This window comes from Tursiops truncatus, chromosome 5 (assembly GCF_011762595.2).
Source record: "Tursiops truncatus isolate mTurTru1 chromosome 5, mTurTru1.mat.Y, whole genome shotgun sequence".
Taxonomy (NCBI): Eukaryota; Metazoa; Chordata; class Mammalia; order Artiodactyla; family Delphinidae; genus Tursiops; species Tursiops truncatus.
Genome location: NC_047038.1, coordinates 68967581 through 68975672, shown reverse-complemented (window position 1 = coordinate 68975672; position 8092 = coordinate 68967581).

Sequence of the window (8092 nt, the reverse complement as noted above, 5' to 3'; positions counted from 1 at the left end):
TTATGTTTTCATGACTTAAATGCTGGTCTTATTTCTATAGCTAGTTATCTAAATAGACAAACAGACAGACTGACTGACAGATAATTCACAAATTCACTCTTTTTCATCCAACAATTACAGTGTACCTACTATAGCTAGGTATTATTAGGGACACAAAGACAAAAGAGAGAGTCCCAGCTACAGAGAGTATGCCATATGGTGTTATGACAAACACCATAATATAAAATACTTACTGCTATAAATTGAACACATATACAGTGTAGAAATACAGAAAAATAGATGTCAATATCTGATGATGATTGTGTATATGTAGAATCTGTCCACAAAGATTTAATGTAAAAATACATTTTACATTGTGAATCGACATATTAGGCAATATTTATTCCCCCAAATTTAGACACTAATATTCTTGGAGACTTTGTAATTTGGACTTTTCTCAGACCACCCTTTTGTTCAAAATGAGTCAGACTTCTATAGAATTTCATGGGTGGTGGTTGGTGATAAATGGCTATAGGTCAGCAGGGGTAGCAGTTGTGGAGGAAAGCTGTCTGTGAAGGGAGAGAGAGCAAGGAAAAACTAGAAACTGGGGTGTTTCTCACAACCTCCAATCTTGACAACTCAGGTAATTTTCAGAAGAAAATGGCATCCATGGAAGGGTCCAATTCAATCCACCTGCTATCAGGTGGCTAATTAATGCCCTTGTGCAATGGTATCATATTTGGAGCTAAGTGTTAGTATCTGTTATTGACTGGCCGGAAATTTGCCAAGTCAGACCATACTTGGTGAATCTATATTACTGACTCTATGTATAACATTCATCACTTCGTGTAAAAGGACAGTCTATAAGGACATGGGTGGCTGGAGAAAGAGGGTAACTGATAGTCACACAGCACATCATCTTGTTCACTTGAACACAAAGGTCTTGTTCTGGTGAGGCTATCTTTGGTGAGAATCATAGATGGAATGAAAAATATGTCGACATTCTGTGTTTCTTCAGAGAGGTCTATTCAAATATCTCTTCCCCATTCTCTTGCAACCAATTTTCCAAGTGTGTCTCTTCCAAGTCTCTGACCTTTAGACACAGACTATAAATCAATGAAGATTCTACTTCTGACAATCTCTCATTAAAAAAAAAAAATTCAACAAAACAGTTATACTACTCAAAGTTCTGCCTACTGGGAGTTTTCTTCACTTTATTCTGGAGTTCCTGGAGTAAGCTGAAGTTGTCTACTTTTGTCTACAGAATCATTTGTAAATAAGGCCTGATTTTTTTTTTTCATCTTGTTAACTACTCATAGGAAATTCCTAATGAGACTCTAGGGGAAGATTGAGAGAGATGGGCAAAGGAGCTAGAGTAAGGGCCATAGGCATTTTAGCTATTTGTTTGTGTGTCTCAGTCTATGCCTCACTCAAGCCTGATCGCTTATGTGTTGCTATCATTTGACTATGGACTTCTGCCCATGCCAACAATACCAGTTCATGAAGGGTAACTCAGGTTGTATGGTAACTTGGTGGCTCACGTGAAGTGTTCAGTCTCTACTAGAGACCTGTAGCAAGCCAGAATCTATTTCTTAAAAGGAGAATAATAATCTGAAGAGGATGGCACAGCTTTGCTCTAAAATTTTAGAAGTCTTCTTTGTGATTCATTAACAGGAGTCTGTTCATAAGTGCCATACAGCACCCCTATATGCTACAATCATTTCAAACATAATTGGATTAGTATTCTCTTTTGGCCCAAGTGGTAGAGGCTCTTATGCCGTAGTCTAAACCTATCGCACAGTTTTTTTCTTTTTCTGAGGCCTAATAAAAATAATAAAAGCCCTAATAAAAAACAGACTTTAAGGTTACTCAGTAAATAGGTTGGAGTAATAAACCTAAATAAAGGATATGTTGTTTCTACAATCCAAAGAGACATTATGATCCTTCTTTAATGATAGGAAGGACCCGATGCATTAAATTTTCCTTCACCTTCACAGGAATATCTCCACACCCAGGTCACTGAACCCCTAGTAATTTCATCAATGTGTAAACAAGGCCCTGAATTTTTGTGGAATGCTTTCCCCACATTTTGGTATGCGTGTGTCTTACCAAGGTGTCTAGAGTAGTTTCTTCTTCCTGTCCACCAGATCCAATCAGAATGGTGTCATCAACTTAATGGAAAAGCATGATGTCTCATAAAATAAAAAGACAGTCAAGGTCCATTTAGACTAGACTATGTCACTGGCTGGATGTTTGATTTAGCCCTGAGGTAAGTCAGCAACAGTGTATTCTGACCCTCTCCTCTGAAAGTAAACTTCTAATGAGTTTCACCACTGAAATGTTTGCTACGCATCAGGTATCAAGAGACTCTGGAAACTCCAGTAATAAAAACAAATTTGGGATAACAGCTGCAATTGGAATCATTACCTAATTAAATTTTTGATAATCTACTCTTATTCTCTTATACCCATCTGCATTGTGTATAAGCCAAATAGACAAACTAAATGTATCTTTAGTAAGAAGTACCACTCCTTCATCTTTTACGTCATTGATGTGGTAGAGATGCAGCATTACATTTTGTTTATTATATTGGTAGGTAAAGAGAGTCCTGGGGCTTTTCTTGGGTTTTTTCCCACAGGTCAAAGAATTAATTTGGTATTCTACAAGTTGCTGAGTATGTCCCTCACAGCTATGCATTGTATACCTGGGATAAAATCACATGATGGGTTCAGGTGCACATAGGCCTACCTTGGAATTACCCCAAACCATAAATCATCTCATCTCTATAGATGTCTACTATGGCTACGCTGGACCACAGTGGCATTTTGGATCTCCAGGAATTGCTGTAAGTTAAAACCAGGGCCTTATAATCTCAAAGAGCCTGGTTATTCAGCTTCTACAGTCACTCTGAAAAATGGTGGCAGGACTTCTGGGAGGAAGAATAGGACATAAATTTACAGAATAAATTTTTGTCTGCGTAGCTACAATCTTCCTTAAGCAAAACCCATCTCCCCTTCATTAAGAGGGGATGCCCATTGAATACAGAGAATCCCTGAGATCCCATTATCTCCATTGGATTTGGGAATCCAGTTTGATGGCAGCATTTCCCACTATCATCTCTGGCCTAGAGAAAATAGTCACCCAAGAGCTCTTCAAGGCTGCTGGAGCTCCCCTGATGAATACATTAAGGGAGTGTGCTTGGACAAATTTAGGGGCATAGATTGGATTTGGTGAACAGGACAAATCCATGCTAACATCTATTTATTCTTAAAACTTCGGATACCTACTTTTCAGTATCATGGATGTTTTAACTTCATAACTTGCTACTTTGGGGTAAAGGATCAGTCAGTCATTAAAGCAAACTGCTAGAAATACTCTTGATTAAACATATTGAATCCAGAATCTTCACTTAGTGGAATGTACCCATTTCAAAGCAATTTGACCCACCCAGCATTATAATCCTTCTACCCTGATCCAATATACTTAAAATTTATTTTCATAAAGGCTCCCCAGATTTCTGTCAATAAGGACAATTCTTTTGGTGTTCATGGCACCTCCTTGTGGTCTAAAAGGAGACTTGAGGACTATAAATGCTTTTCTGGTACATACATGTTGTCACTGCATACTTTGCTGGACGAAGAGCTATTGTAAGACAAATTAGGGAGGAAATATGCAAGTAGAAGGACGTTCTCTCTCTGTGGAGCTTAAATGGCCGCGGGAAACTATATTATTCTTTAGCTGCTAGTCAAAACCATATAAATAGACATACTGCAGGCTATTAACTAGATAAGTAGGGAGTTAGTTACTAGATAGGACCCATTCAAAGATGCCCTTGGGGCTGGGGCATTTCAATGCCAGTCCTGCTAGTGAGACTTTTTAAAAATAAAATATATTAGGCCATATACAAGGTGAATGAGTAATTGATATAAAGCTCCATCAAGATCTTTAAGGTTTTCATTAAATGTCAGGCTTTGATATATCTCCAAGTGCTGTACCTTTTCCTGTAAGTGTCTCATATTCTGAACAGGACTGTATTCCTTTGAATCACGGCTGCTAAAGGGTCATTCTTCAAAAACTCTTTCCCACCTTCGACATTTTTATGGGATGGCCCTTTAAAGTAAAATATGGAAGGTTTTCATGACAGTGATGCCCTGGTATGTAGTCACTAAAATAACAGTGTTGGTTAACCTGAGGTTGGAAAAGGTGTCCTGGGCAGAAATATAAATTATCTTCTTTAAAGCAGAGATCATGACTCATCTGTCATCGTAAAGACAACATCACGCAGCAGCTCAAACATGGGCTCTGAAAACTGACTCCCTAGATTCAAATCCCAGCTCTGCCATTGACTTGCTGTGTGACCTGGGAAAGTTACTAAATCTACTAGATCAATTTCCTCATCTATAAAATAGATGTGCTGGAAAAGAAATGCTAGAAAAGAAAGCATGAAACATACAAGAAAGAACAGCGATAACCAGTGGCAAAAGGTCAGATTCAGAAACTACTATACAGAAACCCAAAAATGGGATGGACTTAGATGCTTTAGATCCATAGCTGCCTGCCACCAATGATCAGTGCTCCCTCTCTTTGCTGTACTCTAGAGGCCAGGTACAGGATTAAGGAGATTGAACAAAGAAAGGGTGTGTGTCTTCAGTTTTCTGAAATCTCTTTGAGCTGGCCCTCTCTTCTGTTTGATTAAATAATCATCTTATTGCATAAATTAAAGTGCTTGGGTTTGTTAATTTTTATCATGGCAATATGTAAATAGGAAAAATAGTTAATTTCCATGGTGTGATAAGAAGGAATAAGTCAAGCAACAAGGTCTGGATTTTGTCTAATTAGAGATGGGCACTTGGAATCTATGCTGTTGAAAGAGATCCCTTAATGGCTGCAGAATTATATAAAACGAATAAAGCTATGCAAGTGTTTATTTATTTAATTATACACTGAATACTTATTCATTCTACAGATATTTATCGAGTACCTATTACTAGCTAGCCATTGCTTTGGACAAAAGGGGTGAGTGGATGAAAACAAATGAAATCCTTCACTTCACAGAGCTAAATTATAGGGAGAGAAAGGTATTGACCAAATGTACACATAATATTAAATACAGATAAGCTATAATAACATTAAATATATACATAACAATACCAGGTTTGATAAGTACTATAAATTTTTAATATATAAAATTTTAAAACACAGAACTGATAATTTGGGTAGAAATACAGATACTTTTAAAAAATGTGTTATGTTCTATGATACAACTATGAAATGGTTGCTTTAAGTGGAGAGAGTATTACATGCACCTATAATGTAGAACCATTAAGAATAATGCCTAGTGACACATAGAACTCAATAAATATTAACTATTATTATAGGACAGACTGTACCACAGACTAGCATGCAGTGAACAAGCAATAAAGGCTCCTTGGGGGAAAAAAATGACACCTAAACTTAATCAGAAAGAATGAAGAAAGACGAGGCGGATGGAGAAGAGGGAAGGGCCTTCTAAACTGAAGGAATAGCATATGACAGGACAAAACAAACAAACACACAAAAGTATGATATTGAGTGATAAGTTTAGGAACCTACAATTGTGATTTTGACTGAAGTATAGAGTTTGTGGCCATCAGAAGAAAAGTGTACCAGGAGAACTGGAAAATGACTCCAAATGTCCTCTTGCTCTGGAGAAGTCAGGTTTCAGGACAATGTTGAGGGTGGGGTGAGAACATCAGTGTCTCCTAATCTTCTCCATTCTCCCTGTTAGACTGTACATTCTAGAAATTACTACTCTGTGCCAGAGCCTGTAACCAAGCGCTGGAGTGAATGAATTAGATTTGAAACCTACTCTCAACAAGTAAACAACAGTGACAAATAACATTTTTTGAGTAATCTCTATTATCCATGTACTGTTTAAGGCAATCCCCATGTCTTCATGCCTTTGATGCTTAAAACAACTCAGTAAACTAAAAATTCTTATAACCTTTCTATAGATGAAGAAAGCAAGGCAAAAAGTGGTAAGCCTTGGGGCTTCCCTGGTGGCGCAGTGGTTGAGGGTCCGCCTGCCGATGCAGGGGACGCAGGTTCGTGCCCCAGTCCAGGAAGACCCACATGCTGCGGAGCGGCTGGGCCCATGAGCCATGGCCGCTGAGCCTGCACGTCCGGAGCCTGTCCTCCGCAATGGGAGAGGCCACAACAGTGAGAGGTCTGCGTACCGCAAAAAAAAAAAAAAAAAAAAAAAAGTGGTAAGTCTTGTTCACCATTGTATTCTCAGTGCCTGGTACAGTGTCTGACATCATAATTTATTCATAAATATTTGAATGAATACATTAATAATGGACAAGTGAATCATATGGAAATCTAGCTTTGCTAGGCCAGGGTTGCACATTCATAATCAGGTCACTGTCTCACTGGTCATTTTGTGGGACAATTATAGGACAATGGTTTTCAAATGTTTTGATGCATGAGAACCTCCAGAGGTTCTTGCTAAAGATTCTAATTCATTTGGTCTGGGGAGAAGCCCATGTCTTTGCATTTTTAGTAGATACTCCAAGCATTTTATTCTAAGGTGATACTTGGATACATTTTGAAAAAAATGCTGTGAAATATGAGTTGATAATCATCACAACTAGGTATGAAATTAATGAATAATGGTTATGGCTTAGCCTGTCAAAGGAAGGAGAAGGGGTATGGTGACTTCAATGACAATATGAAGAAATCATCAGCTGCAATGGAATCATTCTACTGATCCTTTTCATCCGTATGGCAGGGCTTCTCATTTTGGGCACTATTGAGGGTTCGGACTCGATAATTCTTTGTAGTGGGATGGCTTTCTTTTGCATTTTAGAATGTGTAGCAGCAACTCTGGACTCTACTTACTAGATGCCAGTAGCTCGTCCATCCTCCAAGTTGTGACAACTGAAAACATGACAACTGAAAATATCTCCAGACATTGAAAAATGTCTCATGAGGTCAAATTGCCTAGAATTGGAAGCCACTGCCATAGTGGAAGACAGGGAGCTGTCTCCAGACACTTTCCTACAGCAACTTCTGGCCTTCTAATCTAGATTTGTATACAGTATAAGACACCTGATCTGTTTCTCCATAAGTGTTCCTCTGTGAGACACTATGGTTTGTTTGATGAGCACAGTGTACCTTCTTGGCTTTTTTTCAGAGCTCACACTATGTGTCACCCCTCCTCCCACCATACACAAACACATACATACACACACACACACACACACACACACACACATACACACACACACACACAACTGATTTAGCAAATCAAATGAGACAGACTGTCAGTGTCAAGACATGGCTGATATACAAAACCATCATTCCTTCTTCAGGTTCCAGAGGGCTCAGATCCTTTTAACGTAGTTTACAGGGAATTATAGTTAATTTTGACAGCAGAATAGGATCAGTTTCCCAGAAGACAAATATTATAAGAAGGAAAAATAAATCAAAGGAAGAGACAGAGAAATAAAAAGTCAGATAAAATTTCTTGAAAGAAAGAATTTAAATAAGTTTGAAAAATTTCAGCCCCAAATTGGCAAAAACATATATTTCAGAAAATACAGAAACTTTCCCAGTTTGGAAATTACTCCAGTCCTTTATTTTTACAAGAATAAACAGACAATGTGTAACTGCCTAAGGATATATCCTTCACCTTTTCTCTTCATTAATTTCTCTTAACAGTTCTCAGCATCTTTCAGTTATGTATGAGAACAATAAAAGTAAAACCTTGTTAAGAATTTTTGATGAGAAAACTATAAACTACTGTTGTATAAAAATACGCAATACCATATTGCCACTGATTATATGCAGAAAACTTACCTAATATTAGCAAAATGCAAAGAGTACCTAGACGAGTATTTGTTATTCACTACATACGTCTAGTGAATTCATTCCTAGTTCGCTGGCTAATCAGAATGGTGATTTAGTGTGTGCACACAATGGAACAGTTAAATAGCTATGCAAAGCATATTCTTAATTGGCCAGGAAAAGAAAATAACTACCCAGATTCATATTGAAATCAACTTTAAATTTATTCACTTCAAAATCTATTATAATGAAACTTTATTGTTATACAAATTATTTGGTATGAGCT